A 22845-nucleotide genomic window follows, 5' to 3' on the forward strand; every position below is an offset into this window, starting at 1 on the left:
TAAGTGCTACATTTTATTCTTCAGATATCCTCCTAATAATTAAAGATGACATAATTTCAGATGTTAACATTTTTGAAATTAGATGTTAACCTTTTAAAAAATTCTGTACATCATTTTAAATTTTTGCACAGAGCCTGTTACAAAGACTGGAATTCTTTTAAGCATAAAAGATATTCTTGTACTTAATAGAGAAAGTCAGCATGTTATGGGTGAGTTCCTCCCATCCCAACAATTGTGGGAAATTAACTATTTTAACGAGTGAAGTTAAAGTAAAATTGAGACACTTTTTCCTAACTATATAAAATAAAAATTAGGTATTGGGTGTATTGAAAACTTAGGTAAGTAATAATAAAATAACTTTTATTATTTTTTGTGTTTTTTTCATTATTAATAAAAATGTGTTTGTGAAAAAACTTTAGACATGTTTCTCAAGACTTTGTGTTACTGTTTAATTGATTACAGACCAATTAAGATTTCCCTGAGCCCAATAGCTTCTGAAATTTATTTGCATCCTCTTTCTCAGACCCATACCTAAACTATCCTGCTCAACATTATATAAGGACATAAAATTTAGGGTTTCCAAAACAGAACTCATCATCTCCCATCCTTCTTCTATCTTTTCTCTATTTTGGTTTTCTATTTAGTCAATGACATACCCCTTCCCCATTCAAGCAGTATTGTCTCTTCTACTGCAGAATTATTTTTTCCTTCTTTCCTCCTTCCCTTCTGTCTGAAATATTGAAATAGCTTATGAGTTGGTCTCCTTACTTTGATCCTAATCTGTACACGTTTTTGCTGTCTTCATCCTTCTTCCAATGAAATCTTCAGTGGTTTTCCTTGAGAGATGGTTTAATTCTGATAATGAAAGCTTTCCACAATGTGCCCATTTGCAACATTTCAGTGTATCTCCTTCCTCCGGCACAATTGTCCATTCACCTGTCTCTGTATATACTCTTGACTATGTCCATGGCTTTGCACAAACTTCCCTCTTCCTGGAGTATTTTTTACCCTTCCCTGTTGAAGTCTTCTTACCTCTCCATGGCTTCATTCATATCCCAGCACCAGAAAGAAGCTTTCCTCATTCCCTCTCTCTCTCTCTCTCAAAAAACAAAAACAAAAACAAAAAACAAAACAAAAAACAAAACAAAAAACAAAACAAAAACAAAAAAAACAAAAAACAGAGAGAGAGAGAGAGAGAGAGAGCACGCAACTGGGGGAGAGGGGCAGAGGCAGGGAGAGAGAGACTCTTAAACAGGCTGTACACTAAGCACAAAGTCCAATGCAGGGCTTGATTCCATGACCCTGGGATGATGACCTAACCCAGAGTCAAGATTAGGATGCTTAACTCACTGACCCACACAGGGGTCCTGGTCTTTCTTCATATTATTTGTTCCCCTTCCAGAATTGATTATCTTTCTTATAGAATCAAGTAGTTTTTATGCTTATTTCCTGTAAGAAACTAACAAAGTCTGTTGAATTAGAGTTTTTTGTGTATTTTTCTACCAATTATAAACAATTATCAAGTCAGTGACTAAACCAGAACCATGTTTATGTTAATTAATTCAGGAAACATTTATCAGTATCCTAGTTGGCCCACTTGTGGCCAGCATGGTGTTTGATAAGATTAAGGGATACAGTTGTAAACACAACAGTCTTGCTCTCTGCAGTTGTGTCCCTTATTATCTTTTGTGGAAGGCGGACACCAAAGTAATTACAAATGCACTGAGGATTGTGATGCAAAAGTTAAGAGCAGTTTGTTAGAGTATAATTAATAAAACTGACCATGTCCAGAGGACCAGGCAACACTTTCTGGAGGAAGTATTGGTTAAACAGAGAGCTAAATGATAAAGAAATAGCTAGAAATGGGCGTTCAGAGGCGAGAAAGGAATAACCCATATTCCCAAAGAGGGAGCAGAGTGGGTATGAGCAAAGGCCTTAAAGGAGGATAGAGCCTGGCGAAGAAAAAGGTCCAGGCTGTTAGAAATATAGAGTACCATGGAGACAGATGGCATGCACACAGCTTTATTAATGGCCCATAGTATTTTGTTCCTTATTCTGAGGGTATTGTTAAGCCAAATAAAAGTTGTAGCTAGATGAGTGTTGTTATATTTGCATTTTATTTTATTTTATTTATTTAATTTTAATTTAATTTTATTTATTTTTATCATTTTTATGTTATTTTTTTATCTTTTATATTTTCATTTTATTTTATTATTTTTTTTTAACTTTTTTTTCAACGTTTATTTATTTTTGGGACAGAGAGAGACAGAGCATGAACGGGGGAGGGGCAGAGAGAGAGGGAGGCACAGAATCAGAAACAGCCTCCAGGCTCTGAGCCATCAGCCCAGAGCCTGACGCGGGGCTCGAACTCACAGACCGCAAGATCGTGACCTGGCTGAAGTTGGAGGCTTCACCGACTGCGCCACCCAGGCGCCCCTATATTTTCATTTTAAATATCCCTCTAGTTTCATGTCATGCAGGGATTGGAGGGGGCAGGACTTCCTATACCACCAATGCACACAGGACTTCTTTGGGAAAGCCAATTTGGGACTATGGGATAATGACTTCAGATTCAGAAGGTGATAGTGGCTATGGAGACAAAGGGATGTATTTCAGAGGTAAAATGGGAAAGGTAGGAAATGGGTTACATACTGGGAAGTGAGGAACAGGACATTTCAGAGATTACTCTTAGGGTTCTGGGTTGCATAATTGGGTGACTTTTGGAGTGATTTACTGAGATAGACAGCATTAATGTTTGGATGGCAAAAATGAGTTTGGCTTTAGGCATAATGAATTTGAGGTTCCTCCAAGACATCCAGGTGGGGGTGTTGAGCTTGCATGTATATATTCCTACCTGAATTTGAAATACACATTTGGGAACCATTGTCCTCTAGGTGGTGATTAAATTCATGGGTAAAGTTAGAGTCCTTCCGGGAAAGAATAGATTGAGAAGAGGACTTCTATATAGTCTGAGAACTCAACATTTGATGTTTTGAGAGAGAAAAACAGGACAGATAAGGAAGTTGAGAAGGAAGGGCAGAAGAAGGAAGAAAATAAGAATATGGGGTGTGCTCAGAGCAAGGAAGTTTTTTTTTCCAAGAATAATAGTAGCTAATCTGTATTGACATCTATATTATAGGGGTTCTTACTGAGCTATTACATCTGAGACTTAATTAAATTCTCACAAGCAACCCATGAGGTGAGTACAGGTATTACACCTGCTTTTACAATGAGGAAAATGATGAAGTGATCACAACAGATCACAGAGCTAGGATGTCTGAGTATGTGTCTGAAATTAAGCCATTTTACCTTAGAGCCTCAATTTACAATGTTTCACTTCACTGATATTTTTATAAAATTAAAGAGCTTTGTGAAAAATTCTTTAGTACAGGATATTCCAAGTGTTTTGGCCCATCTAAAGTAGAGTTTACTTGTGTAAGGATTATTCTTATTTCAAGGTTTAGGTTAGGTATAGTTAAAAGAAAATGAATAATTATACCTATTTTATTTTATTTTTTATTTTATCTTTTTTTTTTTTTTACTATTATTCTATTTTTAAACACCTCAGTTGCTGGACGTATCAGCTGAAAACACACACAGTATATTATGCCTTTTGCCTAGTCATTGGGAGGTGTTTTAAACTTGCTGTTAAATGAATTCAAATGAAATCTTGAACCTAAAGATTACTGCACTTGGCCTTTTGGTTGTGGTGATTCTGTGTACTTTATCTGCCTGATGCTTTTAGTACTAAATTGTAAGCTGCTAAGTAATCCTTGTTCAGTAAAGTGAATAAAAAAACAGGCATTTTCTTCTGAAATATATGTATAGGTCAGTTTTATTTTGGTATTGCAGAAACACCATGGTAGAAATAAAAATATTTGAAGGAGTTTATTTTTTTCTATTGCTTTACTCCCTGTTTTACTTATATATTTTCCTGGTAAATAGAGGTAATTCTACAGATGCTACTCTGCTGCTTTTTACAGTGTGTACAATAGAGGTTTCCAGGAAGTGTTCAGGCTGATGAGCTGGAAGGTAAGAGTGTCAGTTAAGTGTAGACTCCTGCAGTGCAGTCAGTGACCTCCTCAGCTTGGACCAAGTGGAAAATGCTGAGTCAAAGTAGCCCTCTCCTCACAACCAGATGATCCTATTTAACTGACATGGACTAAGTCTACAGACCACAAACATTTTCTTTTGTAGTGTGTTCTGTGGACTTTGAGACACCTGATACCTTGCTGTGCAACGCAAGGCACTGTGTGAGTTATAGTTGTGGGGAAAAAGCACCATTGAAAGCCATTAGAAAAGATTAATGATGGGGGTTCCCGCACTGAACTGAGGAGATGGTTCCTGTTTTTTGAATAGCTGAAATTATGTATAAATAGTTGCAAAGTATATTTATTTAGAGGTTCTTAGTGTGCTGGTATATGCAGAATGGAATTGTTTGCAGGCCTGACATATTACATGTGTCAGAGTATAGAATTGAATATTTGTGTGTGTGTTTTTTAATTTGTATCCTGTTAAAACTGCTGTTTCAGTTCTAGAAATGAGTAGAAAATAGGTATCCAGAATGATTAATGCAAACTAAAATTTTCACAATATAAGTATATCCAGAGCAGCATACATTACAGCAAAATGAAATATAACTTGTTTTCACATTTTATATAAATTGACAACTATATTTGGTTACATTCAAAATCGTGCCCTTGCCCCTAGTGAGAATCATTTTTAAGTCATATCTATACTTGCCAAACCTGTTCCTACATAAACTGGTGACTCCAAAAAATAGGTAGAACTCTGTATCTGAGTTCCTACTCAAAGACAAATACATTAAGAGAAATAGTGTAAACATACCTACATATCAGCCTATTACATATTTTAGGTGATGGAACCAGCTTTCAGGAGACCCAGGACTCATTTTATACATATAAACAGACTGAGCAGCTAGTTATTGGCACAGTGAGGATTAGAACTCAATTCCGTAGATTGCTGGTCTATCAAGTCCTCTATTACTCCTCTTTAGAATACTCTTTTGTGAAATATTTTATTTTGCTTACCTTTAGCAAACAAATGATTTAGTGTGCAATACATCTTAATTATAAAAATGTTTCAAGTATGCCCACTTCATTTAAAACTTGCCCACTTTGAATCAAGCCTAGTTATGTACTTAATTTTATTTTTAATTTTCCTCAGCATACAGTAGGCACTTAATACTGACTTATTTCATTAGAGATAAGATACCTGAGAAATACTGCCCATAAAAGACATTTTCATTTCCATGGGAAACATTTTTTTTTAAGACTGGTTTTCAGTTTTAAGTAGACCTTAATAGAAATCATATGAACATTGATCCATTATGGTATTAATAGAAAAATAAACAATATAATATTAGTCATTTCAAAATAGGACTGATTTTCTTTATGTTAGTTTCATGTTGAAGACTGTAATGGAACCTGGTAATTCTTGTCCCTTCATTTTCTCCATAATAGAGTTTGGTTCGGTCTCTGAGCATTTATTATTATTATTATTATTATTATTATTATTATTTTATTTATTTGTTTTGAGAGAAAGAGAGCACAAGTGAGGGAGGGGCAGGAGAGAGAGAGGGAGAGAGAGAATCCCAAGCAGGCTCCACTCTGTCAGCACAGAGCCGATTGTGAGGCTTGAACCCGTGAAACGTGAGATCATGATCTGAGCCAAAATCAGGAGTTGGACACTCAACTGACTGAGCCACCCAGGTGCCCCTGAGCGTTTATTATTTTTAAATATGTCTTGCACCTCTAATTATTTTAGCATGTTGTATCTAAAATCTGTGGACAGTTGTCACGATTAGTTTGTCACATAGTCTTAGATTTCTTTCATGTAAAAAATGGCTTCAGTCTAATTTGTTGTCTTAAATAGACAAATGACTTAGAGAAACTAGAAGGGTTATAGATGCTTTACTTATTACAAATTATAAAGTTTTTGCCATTTAACTGACTTATTAATCTAATTTAATGGGTAATACATTGGGCTCATTATGGGAACAGTCCAAAAGAATGTGGTTTATAGCATCAGAGTATGGATTTAGTACATCACCTTACTTTTCCTCCAGTTGTCAACAAGTTCTTTTTTATTTAATTTTTTTAATGTTTATTTTTGAGAGAGAAAGACAGAGTGTGAGTGGGGGAGGGGCAGGGAGAGAGGGAGACAGAGAATCTGAAGCAGGCTCCAGGCTCAGAGCTGTCAGCACAGAGCCTGATGCGGGGCTCACACTCAGAGATCGCGAGATCATGACCTGAGCCGAAATCAGACACTTACCCGAGCCACCCAGGCGCCCCTAGTTGTCAACAGGTTCTACAGAGAGGATGGTCAGGATTGATTTTGCATGTGCCGCTGATGACTGCTGTGCTGAATCTGTCTCCTGGACAGAAATTCTCTGGGGCTGAATTTTTAGGACAAATTATAAACATTTCATAGTTGTTTTGAAATTCTCTTTATTGTACTTTTTGTCATTAGAACCTATTTTATGGGGTTTGAGAATTATTGATTTTTGGTATTTGGTCATCTTTAAAAATAATAATAATAGATAACCAAGTACTATTTTACATGAAACTCATTTAATCCTTACACCAGCATATTAGATAGGAAAACTGTTACGCACATTTTATAGATAAATAAGCTGAGATGCAAAGAAGTTAAGCAAATGGGCTGAGGTCTTGTGACTAGTAAGAAGTAGAGTCAGATTTTAAACAGAAACAAGATAAAACCTATAGAGTTCTTGAGTTTCTAGAGTTCTAGAGTTCTAGAGTTTCATGTTTGATGCTCAAGAAATATTAATTAATTCCTTTATTTTTAAAGAAGGAAAATTGGCTACTTAGCTCATTTGGAGAGCAGATAGTGTCTTATAATTTACCAGCAGGTTCTATACAGTCATACACACTTGATCAAAACCTGACACATAGTACTCATAGGAACTGTGAACTTGGGTAAGTTAATTACCTTTTCTAAGTCTTAGTTTCCTATCTGAAAAAAAACTGGAGACAATAATAGGACCGTCTTCATATGATTGATGTGATAGCATAATTTGACATTTCAAATAAATTTCTTAGTGTAATTTCTTCTACATGGCAAGTACTAAGATGTTAATTGCTTTCATAGTTAATAATCAGTATTCACATTATATACTTTTTGTCAGTATTAACCAAAAGTATTACAGTAAAAATAAGATCATTGTTCATGTAGTTTAGTTTGCCTTATTTTCTTTTATAGGCAGAGAAAAATCACTGTTGATTCTAGATTATTAAGTGCAGTTCTCAGGGTTACCAAGCAAGAGGGGCCTACCTGGACAGTACCTATAGTTAAAAACACTGTAAATCTTGTGAAGTGCTATTACTTACAATAGTCCTACAAAGTATGAAGTTAGGAAGTATTTTCCATATGACTAACCTGACACCTAGAAAGATCAAGCAGCATTACCAGCAACCCAGAGGTGCAGGTGTACTTTAGCTAGGCACTCATGTCCAACCCTTCTGTTGCTAACTTAGTAATTTGGGCAGCATAATATACCTGCCTTTATCATAGGAATGTAAGTCCTTGTTTTTTGTTTTTGTTTTTGGTTTTTTTTTTTGAGTTCATATTGTATTTTCACCATCATTACAACATTCTTGTGAGGTGAATATCATCTCTAATTGATTGACCCCATTGCCACCACTAGAAAAACAAACCAGATCACATCCCCTGGAGACAGTGAGTCAGTAGTAGTCTCTTTACTTGACATGTGGTACCATTCAGTGTCTCTACATGTTTCAAAAATTGGTGAGGGTATTATTTTCTTCACATTTCAGAGTTTGCTAGTCCATTAGAAAAACTGAGCCTCCTATAGTTACAATTCTGGATAGGGACATAACCTAAAGGCCTTCTGAACAATTAAGTCAATATATATATTTATTACATCACTATATGTTAAGTGTATATGTATATGTATATACATACATAGATTATTATAACTTTCTTAAGTGGCTGTTATGTGCTCAGATAGGAGGATAAACTCTTGTGTTATATTTTTATTATAGTAAATTGAAGATACGATTATCACTTTTTGTCCCCCTCCTGATTATCCTTATGTTGATGCCAAAAGACTGATACTTAGGAAACATTTTAAGCTTCCCAGAATTTGTATATTTATAAAAGATCCTTATACTAATTTTTTAGGTCAAATATATAGCTTATTAAATTTTATTGCAATTTACAAGTGTTCTACATAAATAGTAATTGATGAAATGCAGTGGAGCCTCATAATGTTATTGTTAAAATCTATACTGAGTGAAAAACCTTGTTATTCAATAGAATTCTTCAATGGTCAGCCTTTTTGGGTGGGAATCAAGCCTTTTTCCATGTATTGAAGTCTTCTCTGTAGCAAATCCATTTACTTAAAGTTAACCTGGTGGAAGGAGAAATTCCAAATAACTAATGAAAATTTTCTAGATCCCTTGCTTTCAATAGGGACAACAGTGAGGATTTCAGAAATTCTTGGAAGTCCAGAAGTTCAAATGCTCATGGAGCATCTCCCCTGAGGACATTTCCCCTGTGAATTTTATATCTTTTCTAGAAAACAAGGTAGTTTCTTTGTTCAATAGCTGGCGTTTTTATCTGTAGATTCATTTTTTCCTCACATCTACTGGCTGCCCTATTGCAGAAGAATTTGCTACATGAGAATTTATGCTTCTTATTGCTATATACATTAACATTTTTCCTTACACCTTCTACCTTTTTAATTATCCCTTAGGTGGTCGGGAAGCTATCAGTGATTGTTATTTTTTTTCAAATTTAAATTATTAGAAATATTCCGAAACACTTAGGAAACTTTATATTGATTTCTATGGAAAACTAAACACCATAGAATTGGAAAACATTTTATTTCACACTTAAATTTTACAATTCAATGCAAGTTGCAGATAGAAACAGGTGTACATTTAAAGGATCAGAAATACATGGTTTTGTAGTACACACATTTGATGTTAACTGGAGAGCTTTGATAAAATGACTACCCTCTGTGAATAATATCCTCCTGTGTTTAATTTTATATCATAATAGTTGCTTGTTAATTGAGAAAACACACATAAATGTCAGAACTTATTTTCAGGGTGATCTAGGATGGAAGAAGGAAGATGAAGGATTTTTCAAATAATTTTTATAGAATACTAGATTTTGTATCTTACAATCTATTCTTTAGGGTTGTTGGAAATGAATTAAGTGAGCATTTAAATTTTTTTTTTAATGTTCACTCATTTTTGAGAGAGAGAGAGAGAGAGACAGCATAAGCAAGGGAGGGATGGAGAAAGAAGGTACAGAGGATCTGAAGCAGGCTCTCAGCTGATAGCAGTGAACCCAATGCAGGACTCAAACTCATGAACTGTGAGATCATGACCTGAGCCGAAATCCAAAGCTTAACCGAGTGAGCCACCCCAGTGCCCCTCAGCATTTGAATTTTAATGATACTTCATTGGGCTTTTCTTATTGCCCTCACCTATATTTTGTGTATATCATATTGGAATTAAAGCTTTATAATATGCATTGAGTAATTGGAAACCCTCTAAAGACTATAAATCAGTGAGTTAATATTTAGGAAACTTTAATAGATTTAAAAATTAAATTATGAAGAACTTCAGACTACTTTCCCTACAAAATTAATTAAACCTTTTGTTACATCTGAAATACAGAACATTTTCATATCTAGTCAAGCAAACAAAACAAAACAAAATAAACATGTACTGAGTATCTCAAAGTTGCTAGGGTCATTGTCAGGAAATATCTGCATTTGTTGAACATTCCTATTATACATACAGTTATTCTTAATAGGACATTGTTTCAACTTATCAAACTCTTGTTTTCTGTTAACAGCTTTAGTTTTTAAGTGTTCATGCTAAAATTTAGCAGTGAAAACTGAACTCGAAGCCCCAAAGAGTATCTGGTTGTTATAACAATAAAAATTTTAAAAATATCAATAGAGACCTATAAAATTACTTAAGTTTTCATTGTTCATGTCACACTGTTTATTCAGATCAAAATCAAATCTCAGCAGGAATTAAGGTAGAGCACTTTGATTCCATACTGACCCAGTTGACTGTGGGTTTGATGGTGAGACTTTTGCTGTGTTTCATTTACTTCATTCCAAAGTAATAAGATATTTTGGCATCTATATTTTTTCATCTAATAACAGGCTCTCCTCTGCTGCTTAATCCTCTGTGCCCTGCTCTGAGTCATTAGAAAGTGGATTAGCATCCCATCATCCATCTTAAGTCATTGATAAAAAAACAACAAACATTCAATTGGACAGTGTTGATCTGCTTTGTCAGGATGATGTGAAGTCTAGAGACACAAAAATAAAATATGGTGCTTGCCTTCATGGAGCTAACAGTATAGCAAAAGAAGCCACAGAAAAACAAATAATTATGATGAAATGGAATTAATGATGTATCTGAAATATGCCCACAGTATTTACATGCACAATGGAAGGAACAATTCATTCTTTTAACCAGGGGGAGGATGGCCAAGACTTTTGTGATATTCTGGTATCAGCAAGTGCAATGTAATGGCTAGCAGAAACTTTCCAGTTAGTGCAAGGGATAAACAGCATCGCAGGCAAAAGAGAAGAGTCATAATGGTGTAAAAAAAATTCTGATGGCTTTAGAAAATGGTTTGGAAACTTGATATATTCTGGTGTGATTAGAGCTGTTGCTTTTCACCTTTTTTTCCTCCCTAACATGAACCACATTAAGACATGCATTATACATCAGAATTCAATGAATACATATGCTAACATACTTCCATTACCACATATATACTCTGGTATTTTCAGTTGTATTCTACTCTAATCTTTTTCATTTCAAACAAGTGCTGGCTATAACTCATGAGACTGGTTATGTAACCCACCAATGTCATAACCCATACTATGAATAAATATTGGGTCCTTGCTTAGCATGCAAATGTAAGTGGAAAGTGAAGGCAAATTAGTGAGAAATGAGGCAAGAAATACTCAGTCAACGAAGAATAATGGAGAGTTTTGTGCTGCACCAAGGACTTTTTTTTTTTTGTTAATAATCATGATGATGATGAACAAGATATAATAGATAATGATCATACCTGTGAGATGTATTCTAGGCAGCTCACATAATATTTATTTAATCTTTACAACAACTCTATGAGGTAGGAGCTATTATTTTCATCCTCTTCTTACTATTGAGTAAACTTGAGCCACAGAGAGAATAATGTCATTTGTTAATGATTAGGCAGCTGGTAAATGACAAAGCACAGGATTGAAGCCAGGTGGTTTGGCTCTAAGGTACATGCTCCTAACCATGATACTTTAATCTTCTACTCATATGGCAGACATGATACTCATGTGGGCAGAGTCTTGGTCTACATTTTAAGATGATAACTTATGAGCAAGGTGTAAGGCTGGATGGAGTCTGAAAGACCAACTGCCAGCCACTGATTCATCAATCTTTGCATTAGAATGTTTATGAAATCTTTTTCTGCCATTAGGAAATCCAGTCATTTCTGTGTACCTGCCAGCCACACAGGCCTGGTAGCAGGAAAACCACACCAGCAGGAGGGGAACCTTTGGCCTATGTCATATAAAGGTCTTTGCAGTAAGCTACAAACCCCTAGAATAATCCTCTCCCCTTCTCAAGTAGTTCAGAGATGATCCTCTTTGTTAGCCCTGAAGTTTCCATAGGCCACTGCTTTTTTTTTTTTTTTCTTATTCTCTGATTTAGCAGCTCCTGCTATTCTAATGCTTTTCTTCTAAGTCAGTACATTTCTCCAGTCTACCACATCTTTCCTTTTTAAAACTTTTTTCTGTCCTTTCCTTTGGGTATGAGAGGCTGATGTTCCCATCTCTGAATTCAGCTGTTACCAAATTCCCAAAGGAATGATGGCCCAGGAGAGACTGATCCCACCATCCTGTGTGATATTTTACCAGTTCCAGTGCAGAGCAAGTATCCATTAAAGGACACACGTGACTCTATCCTCTTCTACCTCAGGATGATTTTCCACCGTGAAGAGTTTAAGGGTGACCTTTGTTTCCTTTTCTGTGTTTAAAGTATTAATTTCTGTTTTAAGGCCAAGATGGATAAACTGTAGGCCAAATCTGGCTTACTGCCGGTTTTTGTGTGGACCTTAAACTACGAATATGTGTGGTTTCTACATTCTTAAATAGTTTTTAAAAAATTAAAAAAACAGTATGTTATTATGTGAAAATTATGTGAAAATAAGATTCAGTGCTCATAAAGTTTTATTAGAAGGCAGCATTGCTCATTTGTTTGTGTTTTCTTTTTTAAAATTTTTTTAAATATGAAATTCATTGTCAAATTGGTTTCCATGCAACAACCAGTGCTCACCCCAACAGGTGCCCTCCTCAATGCCTATCACCCACCACACCCCCAACTCCCATCAACCGTCAGTTTATTCTTAGTTTTTTTTTTGTTTTTAATTTTTTTTTCTTTTTTTTTTTAAATTTTTTTTTTCAACGTTTATTTATTTTTGGGACAGAGAGAGACAGAGCATGAATGGGGGAGGGGCAGAGAGAGAGGGAGACACAGAATCGGAAACAGGCTCCAGGCTCTGAGCCATCAGCCCAGAGCCCGACGTGGGGCTCGAACTCACGGACCACGAGATCGTGACCTGGCTGAAGTCGGACGCTTAACCAACTGCGCCACCCAGGCGCCCCTATTCTTAGTTTTTAAGAGTGTCTTATGATTTGGCTCTCTCCCTCTCTTTTTTTTTCTTCCCCTCCCCCATGGTCTTCTGTTAAGTTTCTCAGCATCCACATAAGAGTGAAAATATATGGTATCTGTCTTTCTCTGTATGACTTATTTTACTTAGCATAACACTCTCCAGTTCCATCCACATTGCTACAAAAGGCCATATTTCATTCTTTCTCATTGCCACGTAGTATTCCATTGTGTATGTAAACCACAATTTCCTTATCCATTCATCAGTTGATGGACATTTAGGCTCTTTCCATAATTTGGCTATTGTTGAAAGGGCTGCTATAAACATTGGGGTACAAGTGCCCCTATGTATCAGCATTCCTATATCCCTTGGGTAAATTCCTAACAGTGCTATTGCTGGGTCATAAGGTAGATCTATTTTTAATTTTTTGAGGAACCTCCACACTGTTTTCCAGAGCAGCTGCACCAGTTTGCATTCCCATCAACAGTGCAAGAGGGTTCCCATTTCTCCACATCCTCGCCAGCATCTATAGTCTCCTGATTTGTTCATTTTAGCCACTCTGACTGGCATGAGGTGTTATCTCTGTGGTTTTGATTTGTATTTCCCTGATGAGGAGCAACACTGAGCATCTTTTCATGTGCCTGCTGGCCATCTGGATGTCTCCTTTAGAGAAGTGTCTATTCATGTTTTCTGCCCATTTCTTTACTGGGTTATTTGTTTTTCGGGTGTGGAGTTTGGTGAGCTCTTTATAGATTTGGATACTAGCCCTTGTCTGATATGTCATTTGCAAATATCTTTTCCCATGCCGTTGGTTGCCTTTTAGTTTTGTTGGTTGTTTCCTTTGCAGTGCAGAAGCTTTTTATCTTCATGAGGTCCCAATAGTTCATTTTTGCCTTTAATTCCCTTGCCTTTGGAGATGTGTCAAGTAAGAAATTGCTGCAGCTGAGGTCAGAGAGGTTTTTTCCTGCTTTCTCCTCTAGGGTTTTGATGGTTTCCTGTCTCACATTCAGGTTCTTTATCCATTTTGAGTTTATTTTTGTGAATGGTAAGAAAGTGGTCTAGTTTAATTCTTCCGCATGTTGCTGTCCAGTTCTCCCAACACCATTTGTTAAAGAGACTGACTTTCTGGGGCGCCTGGATGGCTCAGTCAGTTGAGCATCTGACTTCAGCTCAGGTCAGGATCTCGCAGTTTGTGAGTTCGAGCCCTGTGCTGACAGCTCAGAGCCTGGAGCCTGTTTCGGATTCTGTGTCTCCCTCTCTCTGCCCCTTCCCCGCTCATGCTCTGTCTCTCAAAAATGAATAAACATTAAACATTTTTTTTTTAAAAAAGAGACTGTGTTTTCTCCATTGAATATTCTTTCCTGCTTTGTCAAAGATTAGTTGACCATACATTTGTGGGTCCAATTCTGGAGTCCCTATTCTATTCTGTTGGTCTATGTGTCTGTTTTTGTGCCAATACCATGCTGTCTTGATGATTACAGCTTTGTACTAGAGGCTAAAGTCTGGGATTGTGATGTCTCCCGCTTTGGTTTTCTTCTTCAATAGTACTTTGGCTATTCAGGCTCTTTTGCGGTCCAATACAAATTTTAGGATTGCTTGTTCTAGCTTCAAGAAGAATGCTGGTGCAATTTTTATTGGGATTGCATTGAATATATAAACTGCTTGGGGAGTATTGACATTTTAACAATATTTATTCTTCCAATCCATGAAACTGAATGTTTTTCCATTTCTTTGTGTCTTCTTCAATTTCCTTCATAAGATTTGTATAGTTTTCAGCATACAGATCTTTTACATCTGTGGTTAGGTTTATTTCTAGGTATTTTATGATTCTTCGTGCAATTGTGAATGGGACCAGTTTCTTTATTTGTTTTTCTGTTGCTTCATTATTAGTGTATAAGAATACAACTGATTTCTGTACATTAATTTTGTATCCTGTGACTCTGCTGAATTCATGTGTCAGTTCTAGCAGTCTTTGGTGGAGTCTGTCGTGTTTTTCATGTATAGTATCATGTCATCTGCAAAAAGTGAAAGCTTGCTTTCATCTTTGCCAATTTTGATGTCTTTGATATCCTTTTGTTGTCTGATTGCTGATGCTAGCACTTCCAACACTATGTTAAACAACAGCGGTGAGAGTGGACATCCCTGTCGTGGTCATGATCTCAGGGGGAAAGCCCTCAGTTTTTCCCCATGAAGGATGATATTAGCTGTGGGCTTTTCATAAATGGCTTTTATGATGTTTAAGTGTGTTCCTTCTATCCTGACTTTCTCGAGGATTTGTATTAAGAAAGAATGCTAAATTTTGTCAAATGCTTTTTCTGCATTGATTGGCAGAATCATATGGTTCTTTTCTTTTCTTTTATTAATGTGATCTACCACATTGATTGATTTACAAATGTTGAACCAGCCCTGCAGCCCAGGAATGAGTCCCACTTGATCATGGTGAATAATTCTTTTTGTATGCTGTTGAATTCGATTTGCTAGTATCTTATTGAGAATTTTTGCATCCGTATTCATCAGGGATATTGGCCTTTAGTTCTCTTTTTTTGCTGGGTCTTTGTCTGGTTTGGGAATCAAAGTAATGCTGGCTTCATACAATGAGTCTGGAAGTTTTCCTTCCCTTTCTATTTTTTGGAACAGCTTGAGAAGGATAGGTATTATGTCTGCTTTAAATGTCTGGTAGAATTCCCCAGGGAAGGCATGTGGGCCTGGATTCTTATTTGTTGGGAGATTTTTGATAACTGATTCAATTTCTTTACTGGTTATGGGTCTGTTCAAGTTTTCTATTTCTTCCTGTTTGAGTTTTGGAAGTGTGTGGGTGCTTAGGAATTTGTCCATTTCTTCCAGGTTGTCCACTTTGTTGGCATATAATTTTTCATAGTATTCCTTGATAATTGCTCATATTTCTGAGGGGTTGGTTGTTATAATTGCATTTTCATTCATGATTTTATCTATTTGGGTCATCTCCCTTTTCTTTTTGAGAAGCCTGGCCAGAGGTTTATCAATTTTGTTTATTTTTTCAAAAAACCAGCTCTTGGTTTCAATGATCTGCTCCACAGTTTTTTTGTACTCTATAGTGTTTATTTCTGCTCTGATCTTTATTTCTCTTCATCTGCTGGGGTTGGGGTGTCTGTGCTGTTCTGCTTCTAGTTCCTTTAGGTGTGCTGTTATATTTTGTATTTGGGGTTTTTCTTGTTTCTTGAGATAGGCCTGGATTGCAATGTATTTTCCTCCTAAGACTACCTTCACTGCATCCCAGTGTTTGGATTGTTGTATTTTCATTTTCATTTGTTTCCATATATTTTTTAATTTCTTCTCTAATTGCCTGGTTGACCCATTCATTCTTTAATAGGGTGTTCTTTAACCTCCATGCTTTTGGAGGTTTTCCAGCCTTTGTCCTGTGGTTGATTTCAAGCTTCATAGCACTGTGGTCTGAAAGTGTGCAAGGTATTATCTCAATTCTTTTATAGTTATGAAGGGCTATTTTGTGACCCAGTATGCGATCTATCTTGGAGAATGTTCCATGTGCACTTGAGAAGAAAGTATATTCTGTTGCTTTGGGATGCAGAGTTCTAAATAGATCTGTCAAGTCCATTTGATCCAATGTCTCATTCAGGGCCCTTGTTTCTTTATTGATCCTGTGTCTAGATGATGTATCCATTGTTGTAAGTGGGGTGTTAAAATCCCCTGCAATTACCACATTCTTATCAATAGGGTTCCTTATGTTTGTGATTGTTTTATATATTTGGGGGCTCCCGTATTCAGCGCAGAGATATTTATAATTGTTAGCTCTTCCTGATGGATAGACCCTGTAATTATTATATAATGCCCTTCTTCATCTCTTGTTACAGGCTTTAATTTAAAGTCTAGTTTGTCTGATATAAGTATGGCTACTCCAGCTTTCTTTTGATTTCCAGTAACATGATAGATAGTTCTCCATCCCCTCACTTTCCTCTTGAAAGTGTCCTCAGGTCTAAAATGAGTCTTTTGTAGACAGCAAATAGATGGGTCTTGTTTTTTTTTATCCCTTCTGATACCCTATGTCTTTTGGTGGGAGCATTTAGTCCATTTACATTCCGTGTTATTATTGAAAGATATGGGTTTAGAGTCCTTGTCATGTCTGTAGATTTCATGCTTGTAGTGATGTCTCTGGTACTCATGTCCTTGCAACATTTCACTCACAGAATCCCCCTTAGGATCTCTTGTAGTGCTGGTTTAGTGGTGATGAATTCCTTCAGTTTTGTTTGGGAAGACCTTTATCTCTCCTTCTATTCTGAGTGACAGACTTACTGGATAAAAGATTCTCGGCTGCATATTTTTTCTCTTCATCACATTGAAGATCCCCTGTCATTCCTTTCTGGCCTGCCAAGTTCCAGAAGAGAGATCAGTCACGAGTCTTATAGGTCTCCCTTTATATGTTAGGGCATGTTTATCCCTAGCTGCTTTCAGAATTTTCTCTTTATCCTTGTATTTTGCCAGGTTCACTATGACAAGTCTTGGAGAAGATAGATTCAAGTTACTTCTGAAGGGAGTTCTCTGTGCCTCTTGAATTTCAATGCCTTTTTCCTTCCCCAGATCAGGGAATTTCTCAGCTATGATTTGTTCAAGTACACCTTCAGCCCCTTTCTCTCTGTCTTCTTTTTCTGGAATTCATATGATAAGTATATTGTTCCATATGATTGTATCACTTAGTTCTCTAATTCTCCCCTCATACTCCTGGATTTTTTAAATCTTTTTCTCAGCTTCCTCTTTTTCTGCAATTTTATCTTCTAATTCACCTAGTACCTCCTCTGCCTCTTCAATTCGTGCTATGGCCACCTCCATTTTATTTTGCATCTCATTTATAACATTTTTTAGCTCCTCATGACTATTTCTTATTCCCTTGATCTCTGTAGCAACAGATTCTCTGTTGTTCTCTATGCTTCTTCAAGCCCAGCGATTAATTTTATGACTATTATTCTAAATTCTTGTTCCATTATATTGCTTAAATCATTTTTGATCAATTCGTTAGCTGTCACTACTTCTTGGAGTTTCTTTTGAGGAGAATTCTTCCATTTTGTCATTTTGGGTAGTCCCTGCGGTGGCTCTAATCTGCAGGGCACTTCCCCTGTGCTGTTCCGAGAAACTTGTGTTGGTGGGCAGGGCCACAGTCTGACCAGATGTCTGCCCCCAGCTCACCAGTGGGGCCACAGTCAGACTGGTGTGTACCTTATCTTCCCCTCTCCTAGGGCCGGGATTCACTGTGGGGTAGAGTGGCCCCTGTCTGGGCTACTTGCACGCTGCTGCTTCCATGGTATCTGGTGTATTAGCCTGGGTGGATCTGCAAGGTGCACAGGAGTGGAGGGGCAGGCTTAGCTAGCTTTGCCTTCGGTGGTCCCTGTGGGAGGGGCCCTGTAGCTCCAGGAGGGAAGCCGACTGGTTGGAGGAATGGGTCCCCAGAAGCACAGCGTTGGGCGTTTGCAAGGTGCAAGCAAGTTCGGTGATGGGAACTGGTTCCTGTTGGAATTTCAGCTGGGGGATGGGGGAGGGAAATGGCACTTGCCAGTGCCTTGTTCCCCCTCGAAGCTGAGCTCTATCTTCAGGGGCTCAACAACTCTCCCTCCCAGTGTCCTCTCTCCCTCCCTGCTCTTTGAGAGCAGAGCTGTTGACCTCTAACATTCCAGATGTTAAGTCCCGCTGGCTGTCAGAACTCACTGAGCCTGGCCCCTCCGCTTTTGGAAGCCACACTTGGGGGCTCTGCCTTGCCAGGCATGCTGCCCCTCCACCGCCTCAGCTCCCTCCCGCCAGTCTGTGTAGCACGCACCCCCTCTTCGCCCTTTCTACCCGCTTCCATGGGCCTCTTTTCTATGCTTGGCTCTGGAGAGTCCATTTTGCTAATCTTCTCGTAGTTTTGTGGGTTATTCAGGCAGATGTGGGTGGAATCTAAGTGATCAGCAGGATGATGGTGAGCCGTCATCTTCATCTAGTATCTTGTTTTTTTTTCCTATGGCAACTCTAATCTTGTAACAGCTGAATTGTATAGCAGTCTTAGAGACCATGTGACCCACAAAGCATAATATATTTACCATTTGCTCCCTTGCAGAAAGAAATTTACAATGCTCAGTGTAAGTCTTGAAACAAATTTCAGTATTAACTGCTACAGTCTTTTAGATCTTCATACAAATGTGGACCTTCTCTGGTGTCAGACTTAATAAAGTGAAGTTGATGACTTTGCTTCCTAAGTTAGAAAACCACAGAATTTATACTAAGATAAAATTGAGTGTGACTTTGAAGAGATTAGTGGTTAAAAGTCATGTTTGCAACATAAACACCAAGATTTTTTATTTCTAGTATATTTTATCTTACTGGTAATCTTTCACCTTTGATGCCAAATATATAGTCGCAATTTAGAGCTATGGTTTTTTGCATATGGCAGTTTAGAAGAAGATAAAGAATCTTTTTTACCTCTGAAGTAGAATATATTTAAATAGTTAAGAGATGGCCAAGTAAAAACCACTTTACCATTGCTTGCTTTTGTTGAGGTTTCACATCGCAACTGGAACTGCTAAATATATGGAGAACCCTCCTCCCAACAGTGTTGTTCTAAGTAAGACTGTGGTAAATCTCATCATAGATGTAACTTTCTTTTGTTTGTGTGTACCATTTCTATACTATACAAAAGCAGCCATTAGTAATGGAAAAGATTATTTTGGTACTTCGGGATTGTATGATAAGGTGACTCATTTGGTAACCAAAATTATTGAAATTTGTGAATATGTTTGTAAAGACTTGGCACTAAATAACGAGCATGTTTGCAACTGGACACATATATTGAGAATAGTAGGGTAATGTCTATTTTTTTCACAATAATAAACAGCTCTCACTGCCTTTATCAATAGGTTTTGCTTAATACAGCTTCTTAGTGTTCTGCTTTTATTGTAAATTTTGTGTCTTTCTCTTCTGTATCCAGTCAGTAATAACATGAAGCCAAACAGAATGTTCTCCAGAGACCGTGCAGCCTACGTTTGCATTGAGAGCCTGGTGATTTACTGACTCTGAGTTGGAGAGATGACCTCTACAATTATTGTTAAAACCCAGTGAGAAGTGAAGTGAGCTCACTGTAGAAAGATTTCAGGCATTGAAAAAACTTGCCTTATTTGGTAAATGTGGTTTACTGGTCCCAGCTGGTAATTTTGGTGAGCTCATTGTGAGATGCTTTGTCTCTTTAAGCCAAATTCTTAAATTTTTTACCATTAGAATTGGAGTGCTAAATGGTATTTGTTTAGTTTTTCTTGATGTGCCATGGACTCAAATCTGAAAGAACAGTATTCCCTTTTGAAAATTAAGCTCAAGTGCATTGATATTTAAAAATTTTTCTAAGTGTATTTTCTGGTCTGTTATGTTGTTTACTTAGCCTTTGGGAAATTTTGATTTTGATTAATTCCTTGAAAAACAAGACTCCTCTGGGAAGCAAATTCATATGTATTATGAGTCTTTACTATAATACTCATAGAAGGCTATTCTATACATTAGAATTTTAGGATCAAATCTCTTAATTACCAGGTAGCACTTAATATTTAGAAAAGAAAGGTGTAGCTTCTCATGGCTTCTCTTTAAAATTCCTACATGAGGTTTGGTTGTATTCTGTATTTTCAGAGGATTTCTTTCTTTCTTTCTTTCTTTCTTTCTTTCTTTCTTTGTTTCTTTCTTTCTGTCTTTTTTCTTTTTGGAGGAAAAAGCACAGGTTTTTGAGTCAAATAGACTTGGGTTTTGATTCCTGGCAGTGTCATGTGTGAACTTAATGGCTTCAGGACAATTGCTTAACTTTGATGCCAGTAAAAGGTGATACCTAGTTCTTCCTAGGATTTGTGAGAGTTAATATATGTATGGAGGTGCTTAGTATAAAATTGCTGCTTAAAAAATGTCAAATAATTCTATTCCAGCACGGGACTTATTGTATCTTTTCCTTGGCCTGACTTTTTTTTTTTCCATGTTTAAAAATTATTTATTTATTTACTTACTTAGTTACATCCAAGTTAGTTACCATATGGTGCAACATTGATTTCAGAAGTGGATTCATTAATGCCCCTTACCCATTTATCCCATCCCCCCTCCCACAAGCCCTCTGGCAACCCTCAGTTTGTTCTCTATATTTAAGAGTCTCTTATGTTCTGTCCCCTTTCCTGTTTTTATATTATTTTTTATATTATTTTTATATTATTTTTGCTTCCCTTATGTTCATCTGTTTTGTATCTTAAAGTCCTCATATGAGTGAAGTCATATGATATTTGCCTTTCTCTGATTGGCTAATTTCACTTCGCATAAAACCCTCCAGTTCCATCCATGTAGTTACAAATAGCAAGATTTCATTCTTTTTGTTTGCCGAATAATACTCCATTGTATATATACACACCTCATCTTCTTTATTCATTCATCTGTCGATGGACATTTGGGCTCTTTCCAGACTTTGGCTATTGTTGATAGTACTGCTATAAACATGGGGGTGCATGTGCTCCTTTGAAACAGCACACTTGTATCCCTTGGATAAATACCTACTAGTGCAATTGCTAGGTTGTAGGGTAGTGCTATTTTTAGGTTTTTTAGGAACTTCCATACTGTTTTCCATAGTGGCTGCGCCAGCTTGCATTCCCACCAGCAGTGCAAAAGAGATCCTCTTTCTCTGCATCCTCGCCAACATCTGCTGTTGCCTGAGTTAATGTTAGCCATTCTGACAGGTGTAAAGTGTATCTCATTGTGGTTTTGATTTGTATTTCCCTGATGATGAGTGATGTTGAGCATTTGTTCATTTGTCAGTTGTCCTTGGCCTCACTTTTAAACTATCTGCTTTGGGGGTGCCTGGGTGGCTCAGTCAGTTAAACATCCAGCTTTGGCCAGGTCATGATCTCGTGGTTCATGCGTTCAAGCCCCATGTTGGGCTCTGTGCTGACAGCTCAGAGCCTGGAGCCTGCTTCAGATTCTGTGTCTCCCCTCTCTCTGCCTCACCCCACTCATGGGCTGTCTGTCTGTCTGTCTGTCTCTCTCTCTCTCAAAAATGAATAAACATTAAAAGAAATTTTTTAAACTGTCTCCTTTGCATTATATTTATACAACCTAACTGATTCTCTCTGCCCCATCATCAATTTTCCATGTAGTAGGAAGAGAGAGTGTTCTCCGTATCCTTATCATTCAAAATTTAGTTTAGCGGTGTTGACTAGGAGTTTATTAGAAATGCAGAATCTTTGGTTCTACTCCATATTTGTTCAATTAGTATTTTTGTTTTAACAAGATCTCTTTTTGATTCAAAAGCACAATAAGTTTTGGAAGGCATCTCTCTGTGTCACTTCTTTGTAATCCACAGCTCTAATCAATGTGGCCATCTCTATTTTGGAAATTATCCCTGGGTTTTGAAGTATTTGAATAACTTCAGAGAGGTGTGACCCAGGAGAGGACTGTGAAAGCATGTATTTTCCCCTTCTGTGCTTACCTGTCAATTCTGCACATACATGAACTTCTTTTACTATACCACCATCTCGTCTGACTGGATTGTAATTGTAAACTCCTTCAGAGAAGGATATTCTTTTCTTTTTTATTTTGGGAAAAGATAGTACGTGCTGGGGCACCTGGGTGGCTCAGTCAGTTAAGAGTCCAACTTCAGCTCAGGTCATGATCTCATGGTTCATGGGTTCAAGCTCCACATCGGGCTCTGTGCTGACAGGTCAGAGCCCGGAGACTGCTTTGGATTCTGTGTGTGTGTCTCTCTGTCTGCCCCTTCCCTGCTGGTGTCTCTCTCTCTCTCTCTCTCTCTCTCTCTCTCTCTCTCTCTCAAAAATAAATAAAAAACTTCACCAGATGCTTTTCCTCCCTCCATTAAAAAAGAAAAAGAAAAAAGATAATAAGTGCTTATCAGCATTGCTATGGGTTTCTTCTTGGCCACAAGATCACAGACTGGTGTCACCATTCCTTTTTGGGTGATTCCCATCTTCCACCCTCAGTTCCCCATCTACTTTGCCACATATTTCTGTCAGGCTTTGAGCTTGTGAATTCTGGTTGGTTTTAATTCCTTTCATCCTGCTAGAGCTATATTATAGTAGCTTTTTCCTCTCTTCCTTTCTTAACTGTTGATAATCACCTCTTCATCCTTTCTTCTAGCTTCTTTAT

The 22845-nt window shown here is 37.2% G+C and overlaps 1 protein-coding gene and 1 long non-coding RNA gene across 2 annotated transcripts in view; both read left to right on the forward strand.

The window, feature by feature from the left end:
• ARHGAP42 (Rho GTPase activating protein 42) overlaps positions 1–22845 on the forward strand; it is a 339332-nt gene that overhangs the window by 181665 nt on the left and 134822 nt on the right. The gene's annotated exons all lie outside the window — the stretch shown is intronic.
• On the forward strand, positions 9–20865 carry LOC121039467 (uncharacterized). Its single transcript, XR_005794814.1, has 3 exons — positions 9–372; positions 6032–6034; positions 20713–20865. It is a non-coding gene; the product is annotated as an uncharacterized LOC121039467 (long non-coding RNA).

Source organism: Herpailurus yagouaroundi, unplaced genomic scaffold, assembly GCF_014898765.1.
Source record: "Herpailurus yagouaroundi ecotype Mexico unplaced genomic scaffold, PumYag 180, whole genome shotgun sequence".
Taxonomy (NCBI): domain Eukaryota; kingdom Metazoa; phylum Chordata; class Mammalia; order Carnivora; family Felidae; genus Herpailurus; species Herpailurus yagouaroundi.